The sequence below is a fragment of the Pseudophryne corroboree genome, chromosome 12, assembly GCF_028390025.1.
Source record: "Pseudophryne corroboree isolate aPseCor3 chromosome 12, aPseCor3.hap2, whole genome shotgun sequence".
NCBI classification, from domain to species: Eukaryota; Metazoa; Chordata; class Amphibia; order Anura; family Myobatrachidae; genus Pseudophryne; species Pseudophryne corroboree.
In genome coordinates, this window is record NC_086455.1 from 36,425,509 (window position 1) to 36,452,459 (window position 26,951).

A 26,951-nucleotide genomic window follows, 5' to 3' on the forward strand; every position below is an offset into this window, starting at 1 on the left:
AACGCGTTGGTTGAGGTATCTCTTGGACACGTGGAGGACTCACTTGGCGATTGATGAAGACTTCCGGGGACGCCTGGGCTCATTATTAATGCGCTTTTTGTCTACTAACACCTGTAGACCATCACATCTGGTGAGAGTCCACCTGTTCAATTTTATTTTATTTGTGTGTGGCTTGCTTAATAAATTATCAAACGATAATACACCATACAGTCCCTCTCTTTTATATATCATCGTATATTGGCAACCAGGAGAGGAGGGTCTATGAGAACTAAAGCCACTCATTGCATGCATATGTGTCTACGGTGACCCGTAGACCAATACATCCGGTGAGAGTCCATTTCACTTTGTGTGCCGCTAAGGGTGTCTTACAATAATGCACTATTTAATTCCTCTTCATTTACATATTACCACGTGTGAGCTATCTGAAGAAAACGTTCCACAGTGGTAGAGGGAAGATTAGGACGCATGCCATTTGGAGATTCCTCTTATACACTAAGCGATTCTGTCTGCTTACATAGCAGACCATCGAATTCGGTACGGGTCTGCACTAGGGAGCGAAATACACGTCCCTTTTTTAACAGTTTTACACTATGTTATTTATTTTATTTGATTTTAGAATATACATCACGTAACCAGAACACTGATGTGGGTCATTCCAAAGGCTTATTCATAGATAAGCGCCTGAGACCTGTCGTGGTAACCATTTTTGTTTATATGTACTTGAGTGCTGGTGAGACTCTTACCACTACGTTATAGGCTGCTATCAGCGCATGAGTGTGTGTTCACATCCTTTTACAATTTGTATATAGGGGAGTGTATTTTTGCTTTGCAAGCATGCGATCGCATGTGCAGCCGAGCACTATGAAAAAGTTATGTGCAGTTTCTGACTAGCTCAGGTCTTACTCAGCCGCCACGATCACTTCAGTCTGTCAGGTCCCGGAATTGACGTCAGACACCCGACCTGCAAACGCTTGGACACGCCTGCGTTTTTCCAAACACTCCCAGAAAACGGTCAGTTGACACCCACAAACGCCCTCTTCCTGTCATTCTCCTTACGCACGGCTGTGCGAATGGATTCTTCGTTAAATCCATCGCTCAGCAACAATCTGCTTTGTACCCATACAATGCGCCTGCATATTGCGGTGCATATGCATGCGCAGTTCTGACCTGATCGCAGCGCAGCGAAAAATCCTAGCGTGCGATCAGGTCGGAATGACCCCCATAGAGACAAAGAAATGTGTGAAACATTAATTGCCAAAAAAGCCTGGACTCAAAGCAATAGTCAGAACGTTAATTTCTGCAGTCATTCCTCGTACCTCTATGTGTCTTATGCAGAGAGTTAAACATAATTTTTGCTAAAAACATGAATTTAAATTGCATTTTAAAAAATGTTTAATATGCAGAGGTTTCACCAGATTACGGTAATTGTGCACCTATATACAGTACTATGCGTATTTTGCATCATTTATGCTGTCAGCCCAGCTCAGTAATGGATTATAGTGGGAATTCCCCATTGTCTGACTCAAACCAGAGAGGAACTCCACTAGGTACATAGAAGTAAATTGTCACCTTTGAATCATACACAGCGGGGTCCCACGAGGAGTTGGTGCTGTAAGTTTTTTCTTTATTGCCAAACTGAGAATGGTGGAAGCTTAGATCATACTTGCCAGCTCTCCCGGGAACGTCCAGGGGGCTGGAGCGTGATGATGTGTTTTCTGAGAAACGCATCATCTAGGCCCTGTCCACACTTCATGGCATTAGGCCATTAGGACTGGAGCCCAATCATGAAGAGTGCCTGGCACAGTGGCACTGCACCCACAGTGCGTCTTTGCTCGGAGCCGTAACTAGACATTTTGGTTCTCCTATGCCAGAAATAGAATTAGAGTACCCTTTTACCCAGTATTCCAGATAGTGTCCCCTTTTACATATCAAGACAGGTAGAGCCCCCTTTTACATATCACAGCAGGTAGAGCCCCCTTTTACACAGTATGACAGGTAAAGTCCCCTTTTACACAGTACAGCAGGTAGCGTCCCCTTTTACACATTACGGCAGGTACAGTCCCCTTTTAAACATTACAGCAGGAAGAGTCCCCTTATACACATGACGGCAGGTAGAGTCCCCTTTTACACATTATGGCACGTAGAGCCCCCTTTTACACAGTACAGCAGGTAGTGTCCCCTTTTACTCAGTACGGCAGGTAGAGCCCTCTTTTACACAGTATTGCCGGTAGAGTCCACTTTTACACATCACTGCAGGTAGAGTCCCCTTTTACACAGTATGGCAGGAGGAGTCCCCTTTTACACAGTACAGCAGGTAAAGTCCCCTTTTACACAGTCAGCAGAGTTTGGTGCTGGTTGATCAAATATGGGGGAACCCCTGTCAATTTTCCCCCCATATTTTTTCAACCAGGACCGGCTCAAAGAGCCCGAGGCTGGTTTGGCTTAGGAGGGGGGACCCCACGCAATTTTTTTTTCAAGTTTTTACAGTAAACAGACCCTTTACCATAGATAACCATGCACAGATCTCACTGAATCGTGCATGATTATCCAAACTCGCCTGGAAAAAGCAGGTCTATTTTTTTGCTGCTTTTTTTAACGAATCGCAAAAAAATAAACCCGCAGTTGACCACTCAGAGACTAACACCCAAATACGAATGAATAGTGAATACCCGTGCTGTATGAAATAACAGCCGCGTTTGACCGATGGTCTATTCATTTGTATTTCTGAACTTTGTCATTCAAACCATTACGAATAGTCCAAACACTGCCGAGATTTGTGCTTAGTGAATTCCCGTGTTGGGACTTAGAAAAAAAAACACAAATCGGACAAACTCGATTTTTTAGTAAATATTGGCCAAGGTTTCTCGTGGCCTCTTACAGTATATGGAACCTCTTGCAAAATACAATACACAAACAAATCCTGCAAAATATCAGTGTCATTTCTTCAATAATAGATCTTACTAACTTTGGGGCTCATTTACATTTGGATGTAAGTCATTTTCATGACACGTCTCTCCGATGTAGTAGTACACATCCGCGCTTATAGGTGTTACTTTCACAATCTCCCTGAAATGCTTTTTCAAAAGTAGGCAACTATGATTTACTTTCTGTTAAGACCTTATGTCAAACTTTCCATGAAAGTTCCTTACATGGACATACACAAAGATTGTTTTTGTGTAACCTGAGCCCCCCCCCCCCCACACACACACACACACACATACCCACGAACACACACACACACACACACACACACACACACACACATTAACATATATTATGATAAATATATGGAAGATAGTACATATTTTTCTCATAGCCATACTAGCGTATATACCAATCAAGTTATTCCTGTAACTGACTCTTCTGTTGATTTATTTTGCTATGTATTATTCTATAGAAATAACAAGCCCCGTGTGCTACAAAAGGGAACACAGATTTCTACAAGAGGGTTTCCCTTGTGCTTCGGTTATTAGCAATCCCTGGGAAGGAGCCAACGGATTTCATCCATTGTCACACTCCTGTCACACCCAGGGCAGGATACGAGGAAAATAATAAGATATCATGGGCAAACAGGGTGTGACACGTCATCTTGTCACCAATCCCCAAGCCACGCCTGAATGACGCAGATTAGGAGACATTGGTATAAATTATAACAAGTTGTGAGTTATGATATCTGAGTCTACACAAAATAATGTCATGATAATAACTTACTTATACCTTATGAAATAATCAGAATGGGGTGATGGGGTCTTTTTTGGGGGGATTTAATACAACAAACATTCAGGGCCTTAATCGGAAGCATTTGCTGTTGCTTGCTACCTTATGCTAGTGTGCCAGCCTGTGCCGATTGTCTGTCCATCTTTATACAGATGGCCGGCCACATCGCTGTTTTCCATCCCAGTTGTCATTAGTAACGGGACTTACATCCACTTTATGCTGGGTGCAAAATATCCGTCAGAACAGGTGTCCAACTATGGCCCTCATTACGAGTTGATCGCTAGCTGCTTTCGTTCGCAGCGCGGCGATTAGTTTAAAAAAGCGGCACTTCTGCGCATGCGTATGGTGCGCAGTGTGCACGCGCGTCGTACTTTCACACAAAACTATGCAGTTTCACACAAGGTCTAACGACGCTTTTCAATTGCACTGCTGATCGGTGAGTGATTGATAGGAAGTGGGTGTTTCTGGGTGGAAACTGAGTGTTTTCGGGGAGTGTGTGTAAAAACGCAGGAGTGGCTGGGGAAACAGGGGAGTGGCTGGGGAAACGGAGGCGTAGCTGGCCGAACACAGGGCGTGTTTGTGACGTCAAATCAGGAACTAAACAGTCTGAAGTGATCGCTAGCTAGGAGTAAGTTAAGTTTTGAGCTGCTCAGAAACTGCACAATCTTTTTTAGAGCAGTTCTGCGATCCTTTCGCTCGCACTTCTGCTAAGCTAAGATACACTCCCAGAGGGCGGCGGCTTAGCGTTTGCACTGCTGCTAAAAGCAGCTAGCGAGCGATCAACTCGGAATGAAGGCCTATGATCCATATGCTCCACGTTAGCATTGAAGTCTGGCTACACGCCATGACGCTTCCATGAAATAGTTCCATACCTCCCAACATGACCCTCTCCAGGAGGGACACAATACTCTGCTTCTGGACTTTTCTTTTAATGTATGATTGCCGGCACCTGTGTTGAACAGGGTAATGGATAAGAAAGGTGTTTCACCACAGGTGATGGCAATCATAAACTAAGTGGAAAGTCCAGGAGCAGAGCATTCTGTCCCTCCTGGAGAGGGTCATGTTGGGAGGTATGTAGTTCTATTCTACGTGCTTGCACAGCCAGCATCTATTTGTTTCCCAGAAACGTCCATTTCACATAGAAGATTGTGGGCCTGATCCTGATTTGGAAAAAGTAAAGCAAAATACAGGCAAGTAACCGTGAACCTGGGCAAAACCATGCTGCACAGCAGGTGGGGCAGATATAACATATGCAGAGAGATTTAGATTGGTGTAGATGTGTATCCTGCTAGGACCCTGCAGGATGGGATTCTACCTGGGGCTATGCATTATGGGAGGGACTTTCCTGCTTGTTAGTCAGTTCAGCGTAGATGCTAGAATCAAGTGGGCTAAAGGACCTTGGGGGTCATTCTGACCTGATCGCTCACTGCAGTTCTTCGCAGCACAGCGATCAGGTAAGAACTGCGCTTGCGCTGGCTCCGCAGTGCGCCGGCGCATGGCTGACAGCCGACAGCTGTTGTTGCCTAGCGATTGCCTCTGCCTGATTGACAGGCGGTCGCTGGGCGGGAGGGGGCGGCATGGTGGCATTTGGCCGCCATTTTGTGGGCACAGTCTGGCCAACGCAGGCATGGCCGGGCCGTGCGGGGAGCGGACCGTAGCGGTTGCGTGACATCACACGCAGCCACTGTGACCGGGGCAGAGATGAGTAGCTCCCGGCCAGCACGCAAAAGCACTTCTGCGACGGGGCAGGGACTGACATGCGGGGCGAGCTAGCCCTGTGCTGGGCGTCCGCCCGCATATCTGTGTTCCTGATCGTAGCTGTGCTAAACTCAAGTCCGAATCACCCCCCTTGTTCGGCCATGGCTCCTCCCCCTGGTGACATTAGAGGTCCCTTCACCAACTTGGTTTTAGACCTAACTGTCAGTTCAGTTCCTGATGTGAAACCAAGTAAATGTGTTATTCAGCACTCCAGAGTCCATGAGTATTACCTGATTTACAGTACATCTATATGGTGACAGAAGTGGGATACCATGGCTCAAGGCCTTCGCCACATTGACCCCCTGACAAATGGGTGCAGTTCAGGAGGGAATGGGTCGTGTACCGCATTGCTGGACTGTCTGACAAAGCAAATAAGGTACAAGCCTACACACTGCTGAACTTGGCAGGGCAGAGGCAGTTATTAAAGCAGACACATTTACATATGCACAGGGGGAAGACAAGGCAGACCCAGATATATTGCTTGCAAAGTTTGAAGAGATTTGTATGCCTGTTAAAACTTACTAATGGACAGACACACATTTAGTTCTATGAATCAGAAAACTGGGGAAAATATAAAATCATGTGTGTTCACTCTGAGACTGTTAGCAAAAAAAAGAAATTTTGGAGCCATAACCGATGAGCTGATTAGAGACCGTTTTGTATGTGGCACCCATAGTGACGCAGTCCGTGCACACTTACAGCGGGAAAAGGATCTGACCTTAGACTCTGCTATTCACATATGCATGCTGCATGAGCAATCAGAACAGGGCACAAAGGAGTTACGGAGGGAAGGTGAAATATCAAGTTTACAGCGCACACAAACGCAGCACAGGCCATATTATAACTGTGGGGGATGCCATGCATTTGCACGGGAGACCTGCCCTGCTTTTAACAAACGCTGCAACCACTGCAACAAGCTCAACCACTTTGCAAAGTGTTGCAGATCCAGGCGTACCATGACACACAGTGAGCCACATGTGACGCAGGGAGAAAGACTAATGCATAAAGTCAATCACGTGGGCACGGAGTCCACACCACACACCGCTGCCACCATATATTGTGACAGAATAGATCTAATTGCACAACAAGGAGAGATTTTCACTGACCTGTGTGATAAAAATAGTGGCAATACCTTGAAGATTAAAATTGACACCGTGGGCCAAAGGCAACGTAATGTCCAGGACCCTGCTGCACCAAATTAGCCCTCAGGCAACAATAGACCACACAGACACTGTAAATTTAGTGGCATATGGAGGTCAATTATCAAAATCGTAGCCACCGCTTCGATTTTATCGAATACACATGTGTCCCATTGCTTTTCCACATAGTAGATAGTGATGTTAGACCACTGCTCGGACTGCCTGACGGTGTTCATCTTGGGTTGATACATCTGGGTCCGGAAGTACACCTGATACAGCACGATAACCCAGAGTTCCGTGACTTTAAGGACTTATTCACTTATGACACCATTGGCAAGCTACCTGTCATCTACCACATGCGCTTGGATGAATCTGTTATCCCTACAGTGTGTGCACCTCAGCGGGTTCCAATCGCTATGAAAGACAAAGTCCTAGCTGAGCTGGAGAGCATGACCGCACTTGGCGTCATAACCCCTATTGAAGAAGCAACCCAGTGGGTATCTGCAATGGTAACTGCTGTAAAAAAATACGGGACTGTAAGGATCTGCATAGACCCCGTCCACCTCAATAAAGCGTTACTAAGACCCAGCCACCCATTGAGAACTGTAGAACAAGCCATTGCTGACATGCCGAAAGGAACACAAGTTGCTTTTTCTTACACAGAATTACCCCACCCTTTTAGCACCTGAGTGACATCACAATCTGATTGAGCAGCTTACTACTATATGTGCATGACATGCCGAAAGCCAAGGTCTTCAGCACATTAGATGCCAAATGTGGGTTTTGGCAAATTCCGTTGGAGAAAGAATCATCACTTCTCACTGCTTTTATGACACCAGGGAGATATGCCTTCTTACGTATGCCATACAGCCTGACTACTGGCAGTGAGGTGTTTCAAAGGTAACAACAATATAAAAAGATACAGCGCTAGATCAATAATAATAATAATGCTAATAATAAAAATTGTTGTTTAATATTGTGTATTAACACTAAAAACATAAGCAGCAATATGCAAAAGATTAACGTGAAATAATTTTGTTAATCAATCAGTTGACTAATAAACACCAGTTGCTGGATTAATGGTACACTCCACAAATCACCTTCTTTTATAGGCAGTAGTCCATAATGAAAACTAGAACATTATTAATACGTCCAAGGACCAAGACAGTTAGTGTAACACTTTACCGATCCTGTGTTCCAATGCAGGGATGCAGGGATCCAAGATGTGGGGTCTTTCCATATAGTGTTATCAAGATGAGTGGATTCTGGTTCACAGTGGACAGAAGAGATGGCAATTTTAGCTGTCCTTTGGGCTGTGTTCCAAATTGAAGAATCCTAATGGATGGTGACCCTTGCAACATCAATAGGCACTAATTGTTAGATCCTGATTCACAATTAGCAAGTCGTCAGGTAATATTTCTGGTGTTGAATGCTAGTCGAGGAGTACAGCAACCTGGAGTGTTTCAAAGGTGTATGGAACAATTGTTTGCAGGATACGTCTGTGAGATTATAGTCAACGACATCCTCATCTGGGGCCGTAATATGCAAGAGCATGATGAGCGTCTCTGCCAAGTATTGGAAAGAATACAAGCAATCAACTTAAAGCTCTACGCAAATTAGTGTAGATTCAGAGTGGCTGAAGTTCTGTACGTGGGTCACCTCCTTACAGACCAAGGTGTTAAACCAGACCCTGACAAAACAGCGGCCATCCAGCACATGCCTCTGTGCCGGTGGATAAACTCAGTCTCCAACGTTACTTAGGGATGACTAATTACCCATCCAAATTCATCCCCAATTATAGTGAGATCACTGAACCGCTAAGACAGCTTCTACACCAAGATACAGAGTGGTGTTGGTTGGAACCACACCATGCGGCGGTGTCAAGTTTGAAGAGCATGCTCACCAGCCCTCCTGTACTGCAGTACTTCAATGTACATTTGCCGGTGGTTATCTCAGCTGACGCCTCACAGCACGGATTGGGTGCAGCCTGACTTCAAAAGAATAGACCAACTGCATTGAATTCCAGGGCACTGAAGGAAACAGAATCCCATTATGCGCAGATCAAAAAATAGCTGCTGGCGCTGGTTTTTGCTTGCCCCAAATTCCATTACTTCATCTATGGCCGGCCAGTCACTGTCAAAACAGACCACCAACTGCTCATCACCATCATGAAAAAGCCTCTGCACAATGCATCTGCCCGTATTCAGAGGATGATGCTCATATTACAGAGGTACCACCTAAACATCGTTTACAAGTGTGGCACAGAAATGTTTGTGGCTGATGCCCTCTCCAGAGCATTCCTTCCCCATCCTGCTCCTCTACAGATTGACGATGACTATGAAGTGATGTCTGTGCAAATCCTGTCCTCTGCCTGCCTGGAGGAGCTATGAAGAGAATCTCTGGCAGATGATTTGTGTCAACATCTATTTTAGGTTGTCCTGCAAGGTTGGCCTCAATCCTCCAAGGAACGTTCCCAAGACTTACGCCCAATCTTTCCATGCGAGATGAGTTATCTCTGTCAGACGGGATCATCTTCAGAGGTCAGAGATTTGTCATACCCTGTACCTTACAAATGTACTACACCAAGCAATTGCACCGAGGACACCCCAGCCTGGAGGCCACCAAGCTAAGTACCATGGAACTGCTCTATTGGCCCACCATGTTCAATGACCTTGAGAGAGGGTCTCTGTTTGTGGCCCATGTGCGGCTCTTCATGTACACCAACCATATGAGCCTCTGCGTCCACATGAACTCCCAGATCTTCCGTGGTCCATCACTGTAGCAGATGTTTTTGTATGGAGGTGTAAGGAGTACCTAGTTCTTGTAGACTTTTACTCAGGGTGGTTCAAGATTGATCATTTGCCCACTCTTACAAGCACCACTATTATTACCAAGTTCAAAGGACACTTTGCTACATATGGAATACTTCAGAAACTTATCACAGACAGTTCACTAGCAATGAATTTAAGATGTTTGCTTGCACTTGGGATTTCACACACATCACCAGCAGTCCACTATATCGACAATCCAATGGGCTTGCAGAGAGAGCTGTCCGCTCAGCCAAACATCTACTGGAGAAATGCACACGAGACCAGACTGACATCTTTTTAGTGCTCTTAAACTTACGCAACACACCACAGGGCGGAATACTTTCCCCTGCCCAACAGGTATTATCACGTCGCACCAGAACCCAAATTTTAATTACTAAACATCAATTACAACCTCAATTACAGATGTAAGTGCATACGGCGCTTGCCTCTAAGCGCATGTCTAATAAAAGAAATTATGACCGTACAGCACACGCCCTTCCTTAACTGCTTTCACGGCAAGCTGTTCGAATACAGACCACTTGAGGATATGAAAAGCCTGCCACCGTCTTAAAGGAAGCCAGCCAGCCCAACAGTTATGTTGTTCAGGCAGATAGAACTGTGCATGAGTGTAATCGTCGCCACCTGTTGAGTCTCCCTGAGGAGACTATTACTGCGCCAAGTGTAACAGTGGATGTCAGAGACCCTCCTCACACCACACCACATTCTGGGTTGTCAGCTATGTCTTCCTCAGTCGATAGTGAAACACCGTCTGACTAAATGGCACCTCCAGCCATTACTCCCAATGAACAGCCACCCATGACGCACCTGTATACCACTAAGTCAGGACGTTTATGCAAACCTAATTCCCGATTCCAGGACTACGTTACATAAATTCCCCACGCCCATTCCCTTCATCATTCTCCGTACACTTTGTTACCCTTTTACTATGTTCTTGAAGGAAAGGATATAGATGTGTATCCTGCTAGGACCCTGCAGGATGGGACTCTACCTGAGGCGATGCATGATGGGAGGGAGTTTCCTGTTTGTTAGTCAGTTCAGTTCCTGATGTAAAACCAAGTAACTGTGTTATTCAGCACTCCAGAGTCCATGAGTCTTACCTGATTTACAGTACATCTACAATTGGGGTGGGGTGTTTCTAAATTGCAGTGTAAAAATAAAGCTGCCTAACATTTGGGGGTTACATGTAAAGGCAGATAGTATTTACTGTTATGATTCCAGCACTCTGGTCTGAGGAGATCTTATAGCAAGGACCTGAGCACTGGAACGTAATGCTGGGAAAGGGAGCGGGAATGGAAAATAGCCCCTTGCGCCCTAACTCCGTTGTCTCGCCCGTGCTGTCAGAAATCCCTTGCGAGACTATGGTTGCTTGAGCCCATGGCAGCCGCGTTTGAAGGGCGGATTACGTCTGCCCAACTCCGATGCCCCCTCAGGTCTTAATGGGAGACAAAGAGAAATCCGAGAGAGGGTGATAACAAGGGGCCCTCTAACTAAGCAACAGAGCCAGGGGCTAAGCTAACTTAAAACTAGAATATGTGCGGAAAAACCGCCAGGGAAAAGGACAACCAAAATACCCACTTGTCCACTCTCCTACCCGGCACCGCCGAGTTCCGGAGAGGACTTGTGGAAGCGTAACCCTCCGCAAATGCTCCGAAACAGAATACAAAATAAAGCGGGCTGAGCCGCAGCACACGGCAGAGCCGCAACTCACGAACACCACACGAGATTCTCTGGCGACCATTGCGGATAATAGGGGACCAGAAGACTTCTTGGGATGAGATGACAACTCCAAGATTCAGGAACTCCGAGGACAGGAATGACCGGACACAGCAGGACTGGAACAGACGTTCAGCAAACCTAAGCAGCATGCAGGAAGCTATTACCGGCGTCTGTGTGAAGCACTGAGAAGGTATTTAGCAAGGAGTCCTCCAATCAGATGTTCAGAGTCTGATTACCCTAAATGCTGTGCAGCTGCCCTGCTGCACGCCCAGAAGACCAGTGTGTGTGTGTGTATTAGATTGACCCTGCAACGGGGAACGTGGTCCGCCCGTGGCGTCCCCGTTGCTAGGGTCCAGGCGGCTCAGCGCGCCCGGCGTCCCTGCGTTGCTAGGGAGCCGGCGGCTACGCGCGCATGGCGTCCCAGTGTTGCTAGGGACCCGGCGGCTAACACGCTTGGCGTCCCTAGTTGCTAGGCGCCGGGCCGCGAGGACATCGCGGACAACGGCGCCTAACAGTACCCCCCCCCCTTGAGGAGGGGTCAAGGAACCCCTAAAGCCAGGTTTCTGAGGAAATTTCCGAAAAAATGCCCTCTTGAGCCTAGGTGCATGAAGATCCTTATCCAGGACCCAAGACCTTTCCTCCGGACCATAGCCTTTCCAATGAACTAAAAAATAAAGCCGACCCCGGGACAATTTAGAGAATCAAGAACTTTCTCTACCAAGAACTCCTGTTGTCCCTGTACATCCACTGGAGATCTACCCTGAGAGATCCTCCGAGGAAATCTACTGGAAGAAACGTATTGTTTCAACAGGGAACAGTGAAAAGTATTTCCAATCTTGAGAGATCTTGGTAAACGTAGCCGAAAGGCAACTGGGTTGACCTTCTTAATAATATGAAACGGTCCAATAAATTTGGGTCCCAGTCTAGCCGAGGATTGTCGAAGCCTGATGTTGCGAGTTGACAACCACACCTTATCTCCCACCTTAAAAGTGCAAGGACGTCGGAGCCTGTCAGAAAATTTCTTCTCTCGGAAGGCCGCTTTTCTGAGAGCAAGGTGCACTTTTTTCCAAATTGCTCTGAGATGGGAGGTCAAGGTTAGCGAGGAGACTGGAGAATGATGAAAAAAAGAATTGGCTCTGGGGTGAAAACCAAAAACTGAAAAGAATGGAGACTCTTTGGTGGAGGAATGACAAGAGTTATTGTAAGCAAATTCAGCCAAAGGGAGAAACTCGGACCAATCATTCTGGAGTTTGGCTGAATACAAACGCAAATATTGTTTTAATGACTGGTTGACTCGTTCGGTTTGCCCGTTAGACTGTGGGTGGTAACCAGATGTTAAAGACAGTTTCATCTTCAATGAGGCACAAAAACATTTCCAGAATTGTGCGATGAATTGTGGACCCCGATCAGAAACAATATCAGTGGGCAACCCATGAAGCCTGAACACATGGCGGAGGAACAAAACTGCCAACCCTTGAGCAGAAGGCAATCGGGGAAGAGCAATAAAATGAGCCATTTTACTAAAACGGTCCACTACCACCCAAATGACTCGGAATCCGGCTGAAAGGGGAAGGTCAACTACAAAATCCATGGAAATATGAGACCATGGCCTGAGAGGAACAGCTAAAGGCATGAGTTGCCCGATAGGCAACGAACGAGGAACCTTATGCTGTGCACAAACCTGACATGAATGGACGAATTCCTTAACTTCTTTAGCAAGATTAGGCCACCACACTGAGCGAGAGACTAACTCCAATGTCTTAGTGATTCCCGGATGCCCAGAGATTTTGTTGTCATGAAATTCAGTTAAAACAGTGGCTCTCAAAAATTCAGGGACATAAAGACGACCAACAGGAGTAAGTCTAGGAGCTTGGTGTTGAAGCTGGTTTAACTGGGTAAATAAATCCTGTGTGAGGCCTGCCCGGATGACCGAAGATGGAACTATGGGGGTAACAACAGGATTGCTATTATGAACCGGAAGAAAGCTACGTGACAGGGCATCAGCTTTTGTATTCTTGGAACCAGGCCTGAAAGTGATTATAAACCTGAAACGAGTAAAAAATAATGCCCAACGTGCCTGCGGAGCATTAAGCCGTTTAGCTGATTCAATATATTGCAGGTTCTTATGGTCAGTCAAAACCGAAATAGTATGTTTAGCTCCCTCCAGCCAATGCCTCCACTCCTCGAAAGCCCACTTCACCGCCAGTAACTCCCGATTACCAACGTCATAGTTGGATTCAGCGGAGGAGAATTTCCTGGACATAAAGGCACAAGGATGTAACTCCAGAGACTGTGGATCCTCTTGAGAAAGGACAGCCCCCACTCCAACCTCTGAGGCATCAACCTCCACAACAAAGGGCAATTCCGGATTAGGATGTCTGAGGACTGGAGCCGAGACAAAGGCTTGTTTCAAGGCCTGGAAGGACAATTCAGCTTCATGCGACCAGTTGGTAGGATCCGCTCCTTTCTTTGTCAGAGCTACTATGGGAGCAACCAGGTCAGAAAAAGAATGAATGAACCTCCTATAATAATTTGCGAACCCTAAAAAGCGCTGAATTGCTTTTAAATTAGTGGGTTGCGCCCAATTAAGGATGGCCTGGAGCTTCTTTGGTTCCATGGAAAATCCCTGAGGAGAAATTATGTACCCTAAAAAAGATACTTCTGTGACGTGAAAATCACACTTCTCCAGCTTGGCATATAATTGATTCTCACGTAACTTTTGAAGAACCAGACGCACCTGGGTAACATGTTGTTCCATCGATTCAGAATAAATCAAGATGTAGTCTAAATAAACGACCACGAATTTCCCTAGGAAGTCACGGAGAACATCATTAATGAGGTCTTGAAAAACTGCCGGAGCATTAGACAGGCCGAACGGCATCACCAGGTATTCGTAGTGACCCGACTGAGTGCTGAAACCCGTCTTCCACTCATCCCCAGATTTAATTCGGATGAGGTTGTAAGCTCCTCTAAGGTCAATTTTAGAAAAAAACCACAGCAGAACGTAACTGATCAAAAAGTACAGAAATTAACGGCAAAGGATAGGTGTTTTTAACGGAGATCTTATTCAGGGCCCTAAAATCAATGCATGGTCTAAGCGAGCCATCTTTTTTCTCCACAAAGAAAAAACCTGCACTTAAAGGAGATTTTGATGGTCTAATAAATCCCTTCTTTAGGCTTTCCTGAATATAATTATTCATGGCCGTAGTTTCTGGCCCGGACAAGGCATATAATCTCCCCTTAGGCAAAGTGGCACCTGGAACTAGCTCAATTGCACAATCATAAGGCCGATGGGGAGGCAGAATGTCCGCCTTGCCTTTGGAGAAGACATCGGCAAACTCCTGGTATTCCACAGGAATGAGCTCTGGAACGATTGCTGCAACTCTGACTGGATACGAAATACATTCCTTAGCACAAAATGTACCCCATTGGGAAATCTCCCCGGACCGCCAATCAATGGTGGGATTATGAAAGGCAAGCCAAGGGTGACCCAGAACAACAGGAACTGCCGGGCAATGTGTAAGGTAGAATTCAATATCTTCGGAATGTAAGGCTCCTACTGTAAGTACTACTGGAGGTGTACGGTGAGTAATTACCCCATTAGAAAGCGGACCCCCATCTAAGCCGTGCATGGTGATACATCTATCTAATGGTAACTGCGGAATGCCTAAGGCCTTAGCCCAAGTTAAATCCATAAAGTTTCCTGTAGCTCCACTGTCGACAAAAGCCGACACCAAAGAACTGAGGCTGCCAAAGGAAACCTTAACAGGGACTAAGAGAGAGTTGTTCGAGGAGATAAGCTGCAGACCTAAGTGAACCCCCTCACACTTCACCTGGTCAAAGCGCTTCCCGACTTGTTCGGGCAATTACGAGCAAAATGTCCCTTACCACCACAGTATAAACAAAGACCGGAATTTTGTCTTCTGGTTTTTTCCTCAGGAGACAGCCAGGAGAGACCCACCTGCATGGGCTCCTCGACGTCCTCTGGGAAGGAATATACACAAGGACTAGACCTTACAGATGTTCCTCTTTCAGCCCTCCGATCTCGGAGATGACGATCAATCTTTATAGCAAGCTCCATGAGTTTATCGAGAGTCTCAGGAGCGGGGTACTGGAGGAGACTGTCTTTAATAAATTCAGATAAACCGAGGCGAAACTGACTGCGCAGGGCCGGGTCATTCCAGCCACAGTCGTTCGACCAACGGCGAAACTCGGTACAATAAACCTCCGCAGGATTTCTACCTTGTTTGAGAGCGCGCAGCTGACTCTCAGCGGACGCCTCTCTATCTGGGTCATCATACAAGAGCCCTAAAGACTTAAAAAAGGCGTCTACAGATGACAACGCAGGATCCTCTGCTCTTAAACCAAATGCCCAGGTCTGGGGATCCCCCTGGAGTAAAGAAATAATAATCCCAACCCGCTGAGATTCATTACCAGAGGATGTAGGTCTTAAACGAAAATAAAGTTTACAGGATTCTTTAAAATTAAAAAAATATTTTCTATCACCGGAAAAACGGTCGGGCAAATGCATCTTTGGTTCAGGGACTACCTTCGGGGAGGCTCGCAAAAGATCTTCCTGCGATCTCACCCGAAGCGAAAGATCCTGAACCATCTGAGTAAGTTCTTGAATCTGGTTGACTAAGAGCTGACCGGGATTTGGCCCTAAACCTGTCGGATTCATGAGGCCGATAAACTCTCACAAAAACAGAATGAGAAAAAATTAAACCCCGTTTAATTTTAATTTTTGGTTTGGCCGGTAATAATGTTATGATTCCAGCACTCTGGTCTGAGGAGATCTTATAGCAAGGACCTGAGCACTGGAACGTAATGCTGGGAAAGGGAGCGGGAATGGAAAATAGCCCCTTGCGCCCTAACTCTGTTGTCTCGCCCGTGCTGTCAGAAATCCCTTGCGAGACTATGGTTGCTTGAGCCTCAAGGCAGCCGCGTTTGAAGGGCGGATTACGTCTGCCCAACTCCGATGCCCCCTCAGGTCTTAATAGGAGACAGAGAGAAATCCGAGACAGGGTGATAACAAGGGGCCCTCTAACTAAGCAACAGAGCCAGGGGCTAAGCTAACTTAAAACTAGAATATGTGCGGAAAAACCGCCAGGGAAAAGGACAACCAAAATACCCACTTGTCCACTCTCCTACCCGGCACCGCCGAGTTCCGGAGAGGACTTGTGGAAGCGTAACCCTCCGCAAATGCTCCGAAACAGAATACAAAATAAAGCGGGCTGAGCCGCAGCACACGGCAGAGCCGCAACTCACGAACACCACACGAGATTCCCTGGCGACCATTGCGGACAATAGGGGACCAGAAGACTTCTTGGGATGAGATGACAACTCCAAGATTCAGGAACTCCGAGGACAGGAATGACCGGACACAGCAGGACTGGAACAGACGTTCAGCAAACCTAAGAAGCATGCAGGAAGCTATTACCGGCGTCTGTGTGAAGCACTGAGAAGGTATTTAGCAAGGAGTCCTCCAATCAGATGTTCAGAGTCTGATTACCCTAAATGCTGTGCAGCTGCCCTGCTGCACGCCCAGAAGACCAGTGTGTGTGTGTGTGTGTGTGTGTGTGTATTAGATTGACCGTGCAACGGGGAACGCGTTCCGCCCGTGGCGTCCCCGTTGCTAGGGAGCCGGCGGCTACGCACGCACGGCGTCCCAGCGTTGCTAGGGACCCGGCGGCTAGCACGCTTGGCGTCCCTAGTTGCTAGGCGCCGGGCCGCGAGGACATCGCGGACCACGGCGCCTAACATTTACCCTGCAAATAAATAACATAAATGTATTTGTTCCCTTTGCAGTGCAAAATGGTTTGTTTGCAACAGGTAATGGGTTTGAATCCCGAGTATGTCAGCATCTTGAAATGTAGTAAAGAACACTGTGACTGAATAACAAAGAGCTCTCAAGTTAAGTTCATGAATGTTGTATAGGTATTAGTGACAGAAGAGGTGGGACTAGGAGACTGGGACAGTCAGGAGATGCTGGGCTTCAAAAAGGGGGGAAGCAACTTACTTCGGCCAAGGTTACTATTCCTAATCGAAGCCCACTTGGATTAAAAAAAAACTTATGTCAACCTCTTGACCCTGTAGACCTAATGCATATCGACCATTAGTGGTCCACAGTATGAAAGCATCCACACTATGGAAGGGAAATACAGTTAACTTTCCAGGCATTGAGTCATTAAATAAACTCGCAATAGTATCATTGGTTACTGACTGCGCCCTTTCCTGCTTAAAGAGGCTAAACCAGACGTAGTGAAAACAAAACCTCTTACGTACGGCCACCAATTTGACTATAGATACAGCGGCTTGGGCTTTACTCTTCACAAAGTACATTGCAGTATATGTAGTGAGCAGTCTGAAGCTGTTAATAAGATGGACATGCCAAGTTCTAATAAAGAGTATGCAAGCTCCAAGGCTTCAAACTCATTTGATACTGTACATTGCAGCTGAAAGCAGATTAACTAGTAAGCAGCAGAAACGTTCATTTTAGGCTGCAAATCAGTGTATTCATCTCTTTATTGATTGGGGGATAGAAATAAAAAATTCTGTTTTAGTAACAGGAACATTCTCATTACACAGAGAACCGAGAGGGTTTGTTCATGCAATCTTCAGACATGTGTCAGACTTGGCAGCACAATCCGTCTGTTTTACACTATGAGAATGTTGGCAGTAATCACTGTGTACACACTCAAACAGGAGCTTAAGTCTAATGTTCTAAATCTCCTAACATTTATATAACTTATTGTTTGCAGTAGTAACAGAACATGCAATCAATTTTGTATGTAAAACAAACTTAAAATATGGACAGTGCCAATTAGCACATTTATAACAATGGGTTGTAATCAAAATGATGTTACACAGCATTTACTTATATATGTATATTAAAATGAGAATTCTTTTGGGGAATGAACTACCTATTTTATTTAAATACACAATTTTACATTTCAATATAAATTCATGACATATAATGTTATACCAGTGCAGCACAATGAAAGTGTAAACCCACAAAAATGTGCTAATCTCTCTTATTAATAATATAAAAAGATGGATCAGCGCTAATTTATCCCTTTTTATCAATGCAATAAAATGAACTGAACTGAGGTCTCTAGCAATATGGTATTACCATCATCCACCATGCCAAACCAATTCAGCTGCAGCACTTCACTACTGAACCTACAAGCACGGATGCTCTGTGTTCTCCTACCATCCTATATGTGCCCTAGTTTATATGCTTCTCTATAGCTCCATTACTCCCAGCCTCTCTGCATATTTTTACAGTGTCATAGCATCTTAAGAAGCCACCTGCAACCTGAAAGTAGCTGAACACATCTACATAAGCTTCTGAATTGCTGTACCCCTTTATGATAGGTGAGTTGGGGGAGCAGCTGGTGCCCCCAGGACCAGCATCCTAGGCTGCAGCCTGATTAGCCTAATGATTGATCAAGTGCATGTATCATCATCTGTGTTTGGCATACAAACAAGTGCACTTGGACATAACAAAGCATTGTGGGTCTGCAGGTTTTGCTCCTTGGAAATGACCCTTACTGAGAGCTCTTGCAATGCAATAGACTGTTCATTCGGTAACCAAAACTGTGGCACCTGAGGATTTAAAGTGAGCTCCAACATTATTTGCCATTGAGGATTATAAAAACTTGGTTAGAATAAGCTGGGAATTTAGCAACTGTTATTGTGAAACTGTATTTTCATTACCATTCTCATCATCACATTATGGTTTATTATTGTAATAAACAAATATAAATTATTTGATTGATTGTCTTTTGCATTCTTGAATGATCCAATGTGATGTGAACTATAGTCAATTGTCATCTCTTTATCTTCTTCTTTTAATGCCTAGCTTCTTGTGATTATTTAATATTTTTGGCAAATTAACCAATCATCATCCTTCATCCAGAGTTCATTGTGGCTCAATAAAAATACATCCTGTTGGAATAGCTGGCTCACTCCTGTTTTGTATCAATCTACCCTACCTCTCTGAGCAAGGTACTACAAACAAGGTACGGGCAAGAATATTTCAACAGGACATAGCCACCCAGCACCTGTGATACCTTTCCCAACCACTTAGACATACTCGCCAACCCCAGGTTGTTACACTGGGAGTAAAAAAAATCCCTCAAAAATCTGCCCAGACCTTTCCAACAAGTGGCTGCCACTAATAAGGGCATACGAAATGTACCTGCAAGATTATTCCTTCCGTAAACTATCAGAGGCTTAAGTATTCTAAACACTGACACACAGAGACACTTATTACTATTATTACTATTCAAATCTTCTTCTGTCCCTGATGTTTCTATACCCTAATATTTCAAATAATTCTGGTCATTGTAGCCCCAGATCTAACTACTATTTGAAATAAATTACTCACGGGGGACTTCCCTGTTAGAACTTATGATCTATGCCAGCCATGTCAAACTCGTGGCCCTCCAGCTGTTGTGAAACTACAAGTCCGAGCATGCTTTGCCAGCATACCTTCCACTGATCAGCTGTTAAAGCATGCTGGGACTTGTAGTTTCAGAACAGCTGGATGACCATGAGTTTGACATGTCTGAGCTATGCTAAAGCTTTAGCTATCAATCTGGGACCTCTGCTACACAAGTTGATACACCCAGATCAAGTTGAGTTTGTTTCTGGTAGCCAGGCATCAGACAGTATATGACTGACTATTAACCTGCTGCTCCCCATTCATGGACAAAAAACCTCCTCCACTAGGGGTAAATTTACTAAAGCTTCTAAAACTGAGAATTAGTAATGTTGTCCATAGCAACCAATCAGATGCTGTCTATCATTACTCGACTGCCTTTTAGAAAATGATAGACAGCATTGATTGCTATGGGCAATATCACCAATTCTCTGTTTTAGAAGCTTTAGTAAATGTACCCCTTACTCTCACACTAAGAGGCTGATTTATCTACAATTTATCAACACTCCAATGAACACACAGGCTGATCAGTGTGAAAAAAAAATGGTGACATACTCACCTACCCAGGGACCAGTGATCGGGGCTTTGGTGCAGATTGCTGGTCATCGATCTTCCTGCCACTCCTGTGACCCCCAGTGCAGTGAAGTGATGCTGCAAAACGGCAGCTCACTTTACAGCACCGGAAGTCACAGCAGCAGGGAATCCCAACGACAGTCAGTCCTCCATGAGCACGATCCTTGACACTGAGTATGAGCGCTGCGCTGGGGAAGTGGGGGGGGGGGGGTAGTTGCTGCGACGGATGTGGTCGTTAGTGTGCCTTGAGGACCGAGGTTGGGAATGCCTGCCTTAGATGATGAGAAAGTATTTGATTGTATCTCTTGGCCAATCATGTTTGGGGTGCTGAGGTTAATATCACTTGCCTCCTGCTAAGATTTTGGCTGTTTGAATGGCCTCCTCTTCTTTCAGGAGCAACAATGGTACTAGACATAGATGTTCCCCATTCCCACTTATTTGTGTGTAACTTATAGAACCATTTGCTGCAAGGGGTGGTCTTCAGTATGCCGCCAGCCGGGATCCCGGCCACCAGCATACCTGCGTCGGGATCCCGACCGCCGGCATGCCGACACTTATTCTCCCTCTTGGGGGTCCACGACCCCCTGGAGGGAAAACAAATAGCGTGGTGAGCGTAGCGCGCCACCGTGCCCGCAGCGTGGCAAATGCAGCGAGCCCACAAGGGGCTCATTAGCTCTCAACCAGCTGTCGGTATGCCGGCGGTCGGGATTCCGGCGCCGGTATGCTGGCCCCCGGGATACCTGCCACCGGCCACTCATACTACACTCGCTGCAAGGATGCAAGCCATCCGGAAACAGCAGATGTGAGAGTGGGAAGTACAGAGCATAAGTGTCTCTTTATAACGACATTTTACTGACTACAATGGGCCTTCCCAATCTCTTCTGCACCTCCTCAATGCAACAGACCTGTACTGTAAAATGAGACGATTTAAAATAAATCATTAGAAAACAGAGGTCTTGGACATTTATTGGCCTGAGGAGGTAATTATTTCCTAGGAGCAGACTTTACAACTCAAATGACACAAAATGAAAAAGAAATACTTAGAAGTTACGTACATCACCGTGCTCTGCCGCCAACTCTTCCTCCACACAAATCATCCAGTGTTAAGCCTTAGCCTTAAATGTTCTTTATGAAATGTCATTGTGTCATGATGATTACTATGTATGACCTACAATAAATAAAGTTCTTTAAAAATGAATGCTATTTGAAGCAGTAATCGGTCTGCTTAGAAAGACAAACGGGAAGCTTTATTTGTATTGTGCTTCAGCTGCTGTACACGCTCGCCAGGCTAAGGTATGAATAATAAGCTCTGTTTTGAAATAAGCCTATTCAACAGGTGACTGTTCTCAGGAATAGATGCAAAACAATATATGGCTTCCAGTTCTAACATGGTCAATGCAATCTAAAAGATGAACTGTTTGTGCTTAGTTGGTGTGGCAATAACATGCCTCCCAAACATTTTTGAGTTTGCAAAAGGTACGGGGAACGTGGCAACAGCACACAGGGGATGTGGCTATGTCTTAATGGGCAAGCTTTCTGTATTGTATATAGGCCCTCATTCCGATTTGATCGCTCGCTAGCTACTTTTTGCAGCCATACAAACGCATAGTCACCGCCCACGGGGGAGTGTATTTTTGCTTTGCAAGTGTGCAATCGCATGTGCAGCCGAGCGGGACAAAAACGTTTTTTGCAGTTTCAGAGTAGGTCTGAACTTACTCAGCACTTGCGATCACTTCAGCCTATCCGGACCCGGAATTGACGTCAGACGTCCGCCCTATAAACGCCTGGACACGCCTGCTTTTTCCCCTGAAACCCATAGACGCCCTCTTTCTGTCAATCTCCTTGCGATCACCCATGCAAATGGATTCATCGCTGGAAGTATTGCCCAGCAACGATGCTGTTTGTACCCGTACGACGCGCGTGCGCATTGCGGTGCCTACACATGCGCAGTAGTAACCTGATTGCTGCACTGCGAAAATCGGCAGCGTGCGATCAACTCGGAATGACCCCTATAGGACACTAGAATGCTCTGTGTATTGTTTTGAGGTCACAAAGATGCTCTCTGTATTGTATTTTTTTTTTATCTCTGGGATGCTCCATGTATTGCAGATGGATCCCTAAAATGCCTGTTATGACTTAGAACATAAAAATGTGTTACAGGGGTGGGGTGGAATAGGAAAGACACTGAATTAATTAGCTTATTATACTAGGGTGGAATTAATTGTTTGCAACCCTTGGTGGCTTCAAACTGCTCAACATCACCATAAATTTGCTCTCTCACTGTTGGATTTACTATACAGTTACTTTAAACCCCCAAATTTCATGTGGTTACAGATAAACTTTTCTTTACTTTTGAACATCTTTGTGGAGATTACAGGTCTTGGGGAGTAACAGAGGATTCCGAAGAGTTATGTATACACATAACATTGGTTAACAACATTTTTATATTTTTCTGTCCCATAAAGTAAAATAGGTGAATCCTACAGTATTTTAGACACTGAATTCAAATCTGGTATTAGATTTTTTTCTATCAGGTATGTCTTTTAAGGAACAGATTAATTCCATTTTACAATCAGTGTACACTATTTTCACCAATATGGTTATTATTACATGTAAAATATGTATAAATTAACCTTTAAAATGAAGAAGCGTACGATTTTTGGCTATATTTTGTTGCAGGAACATCTCTTTTCAGTGCCAAGCAATAGTTGCCAACATAGATGAGCTCCTTTTTCCTTTGTACCGCTTTTCCATGTCGAAGATATCCTGATGAAATTGCTCACCGGGAAAAGTCAGTGGGAGTCCAAAAAGTTAATTTTTAGACTCATATTGCATCCAAGAGCTCTAAACGAGGTCAGAAGGTCCTTTACAACATCACTCTACTATTCCGTTTAGTGATTTTCAAAAAAAATTGTTGCAAATTATCTTACAAGATAGCCATGCAGATTGTTCATGTTCAGTAAGCTCTGTGTCCAATTTTTCATCTCAAAGCAGTTACCTGATTTGAGGTCCTACAAAAATACCCTCTTTTATTTATTCCTCACATAGGTCAATCCATGACCGGTTTTATCCATAGCTTTGAAAAAAATTTCATCAGCCCAAGCTTAATGTGTAACGGAGGCAGATAGATTTTCTCCGGATCAACAAGAGTATTGACTACATTTTTCTGCCCTGGAGTCAGTGACATCCGTCTTTTCCACACTTTTTTTGTCTCGACTGTCCCACTCACAGAGAAAACAACAGAATTTCGTATAACCAAGATGCATTCCAAGTAATAGTGCCACAACATTGAGGTTACAATCAATTAAACAAACTACAAAAATAGCTATGTTTGCTATTACAGTATTTTGGTCCCAAACGATCTAAAGAGCTTTTACTGGAACAAAAAAACTATGGGTGGTAGAAAAATTCTGAAACCATATTTGAATTCCGTATATCAGAATCGGATATTTTTTTTGCGTGGAACATAATTTTTGCTTATCAGTGACGTGGTCAAAAGTGAAACTAAAAAAAATTTGAACACTCAAGATATTTAAATTGGAAGCAGGCGTGGAGACTTGCGGGTTCTCAATGATTCCTGATTTCCCAATGTTTTGCAGTGTGTCAGTGCCACCTCACAGGCAGGGTTAACCATTATTTGAATTACCTTTTATAAAGTCTAGGTACAAGATGTGCCTGGCATGCAGAACAATGCAAACAAAGCATTACATTAATTCAATGTTCTCAAGAAAGACATCTCCATCGTGTCCTCATTATTTAATACCTTTATAAGTATCGTAAAAGCAATTCATTGGGAAAGTTCAATTGTTCATGGTGAATGGTCAAGTGGGCAGTTGAGATGAATGAAGTAGTTTGGCAAATTGAGCAATTTTCTGAATTTCATTGTTTTGGGGCTATGAATTAGTATGGTCACATTCATATGGAGTAGGGGAATTTGTGGAATAAGCTTATACTGTGGGGTAAATTTACTAAGGTGGGAGATTTTTAGAACTGGTGATGTTGCCCATGGCAACCAATCAGATTCTACTTACCATTTATCTAGCTGCTTCTAGCAGATAATAGATATAATCTGATTGGTTGCTATGGGCAACATCACCAGTTCTAAAAATCTCCCACCTTAGTAAATTTACCCCTGTATGTCCCAATTTTTTCAAACAGGGACCATTGACAGGTATACTGTACAGCTCCTGGCTACCAGGTTTGTCAGAGCATCAGAGTCTAACACTTCTTATTCTCTAACTTTCGTGTATGTGACAGAGGTATTGTTTTACCCAGCTTATTTATTATACTATTGTGGTCTCTCTCGGTCTTAGCGCACTATTAGTAATATGTCAATAGCTCATCCTAGCGCTGATTTGTACACTGCTGCAAACGCTTTATTGTACTTTACCATAGTTGGGTTTGTGACTTTGGGGATCATTCCAAGTTTATCGCTCGCTAGCTACTTTTTGCTGCACTGCGATCAGATAGTCGCCGCCTATGGGGAGGTGTATTTTAGCTTTGCAAGTGTGCGAACGCTTTTGCAGCAGAGCGGTACAAAAAAGTTTTGTGCAGTTTCTGAGTAGGTTTGAACTTACTCAGCCGCTGCAATCACTTCAGCCTGTCCGGTCCCGGAATTGACGTCAGACACCCGCCCTGCAAACGCTTGGACACGCCTGTGTTTTTCCAAACACTCCCTGAAAACGGTCAGTTGCCACCCACAAACGCCCTCTTCCTGTCAATCTTCTTGTGATCGGCTGTGCGAATGGATTCTTCGTTAAATCCATCGCCCAGCACCGATCCGCTTTGTACCCGTATGACGCGCCTGCGCATTGCGGTGCATATGCATGCGCAGTTTTGCAGAGTTTTGACCTGATCTCAGCGCTGCAAAAAATAGCTAGCGTGCGATCAGGTCGGAATGACCCCCTTCATTCCCTGGTCTATAAACATGTGTTTTAATGTGTAAGGACTGGGCCATACACTTTGTATGCCTATAGACACAACAGTCATTTTTAGATGCACCATGGAAATGAGCACCAGCAGAATCTCTGTCAGTGTATGGCCTCCAGTGTGAGCGATTAAGCATCTGAGTTCCCAACGAGACGTGTCTGCGGTATTCCCATAACAAACCCATAAGATAGTATTATCTATATGCGTCTGAATAGCCACCCCCAATCAACAACCCAATAACGCCCAATATAATTCCAATACATTCCTGAGACCATGCATTGCAGTTGCAACAGTGCCTCTGTGCATGCACACCATGGGGTATATTTACTAAAAGTCGATTTTGGTTTTCATTTGGTTTTGGTGTGACAGGTATTTACTAAAGTCAAAATCGACTCAAAATCTTCTGAAAAACAACTGAAATAGAACTTTACACCTAAATAGAACTACAATAGAACCTTCAATACTTTAACATATAGTTCAATTCCTAACCCATATTTACTAATAGTCGATTTGAAAACAATTTACTGAAAATCCACCATAAATCACCATTTTCAATAGAACCAACGTAAACAGTTCTATTTCATTTTATATAGGGCCAGATGTACTAAGCCTTGAAAAGTGATAAGGTGGAGAGTGATAAACTACCAGCCAACCAGCTACTGTCATTTTGTTAACCACTTAACTGACGATTTTGTTCCCCAAAAAAATGCTCAGAAATTGCCAGGTTTTTTTTTATGAGTAAAACAGAATGCAAGTTGCTCATATCAATTTGACAATATACTTCAGGTGCTTGAAAGGAAGGGGTAATTCTAAGCAAGAGACAGGATGGGGATTAACCCTTGGTGTCCCCCAGCACACCAAACTATATGGGTAACATGACTTGAAAACCTACATATAATAGAAATCCAGAGGTCTTCGTTACATATATCTGCAGAAATATGGCAAAGCCACCAGGCCTCGACAAGGCTCCTCTGATGCTGGTGGTCCTAAACCTAATACTATATCTGGGCCTGGGGTGCAGAACCCCACAAACCGGCATAGGCCAGCCACCCCAGGGCAGCACACATGTGAGAAGGTAAAGTGTTAGTATGTGTTAATTAAAGGGAACGCAAAATCTGTATACAAAAAGTGATACACTAGTGACGGTGTAATTAAAAGACCTAAAGGATTAATAACAGTGTTAAGGGGGGTGCTAAATAAATATAATAGTGTGCTACCCCACAGCAGCCCAGCCACTCCAATCAGGGGGAACTGCACCCCAGACCCATTTCCAGTACTAATAATAATAATAATAATAATAATAATGATGATAATGATAATAATAATAGCCCTTCTGGGTCATACTAAATATAGTGCCACATGATAATGGCACCTAACAGATATACCCAAATTGAGAGCTAACTTACCTGGAGCCACCCCTGGGATCTCCATATGGCACTGTAGGAACCAGCATGCCCTCCAAACACTGGTCCCATCTATGCCTCTCATACTAGCAAAACAGAATGCAAGTTGCTCACATCAATTTGACAATATACTTCAGGTGCTTGAAAGGGAGGGGTAATTCTAAGCAAGAGACAGGATGGGGATTAACCCCTGGTGTCCCCCAGCACACCAAACTATATGGGTAACATGACTTGAAAACCTACATATAATAGAAATCCAGAGGTCTTCGTTACATATATCTGCAGAAATATGGCAAAGCCACCAGGCCTCGACAAGGCTCCTCTGATGCTGGTGGTCCTAAACCTAATACTATATCTGGGCCTGGGGTGCAGAACCCCACAAACCGGCATAGGCCAGCCACCCCAGGGCAGCACACATGTGAGAAGGTAAAGTGTTAGT

At 44.6% G+C, this 26,951-nt stretch overlaps 1 long non-coding RNA gene across 1 annotated transcript in view; it reads right to left on the bottom strand.

Annotated features, from left to right (window-relative positions):
- The window catches only part of LOC134979898 (uncharacterized), a 90,879-nt gene extending 64,278 nt beyond the window's left edge, over positions 1 to 26,601 (bottom strand). Inside the window, exons 1-2 of the long non-coding RNA XR_010190298.1 lie at positions 26,516 to 26,601; positions 21,236 to 21,348 (exon numbers count right to left, since the gene is read on the bottom strand). This is a non-coding gene — a long non-coding RNA (uncharacterized LOC134979898). The remainder of the gene's footprint in view (positions 1 to 21,235; positions 21,349 to 26,515) is intronic.
- Positions 26,602 to 26,951: the final 350 nt, after the last annotated feature.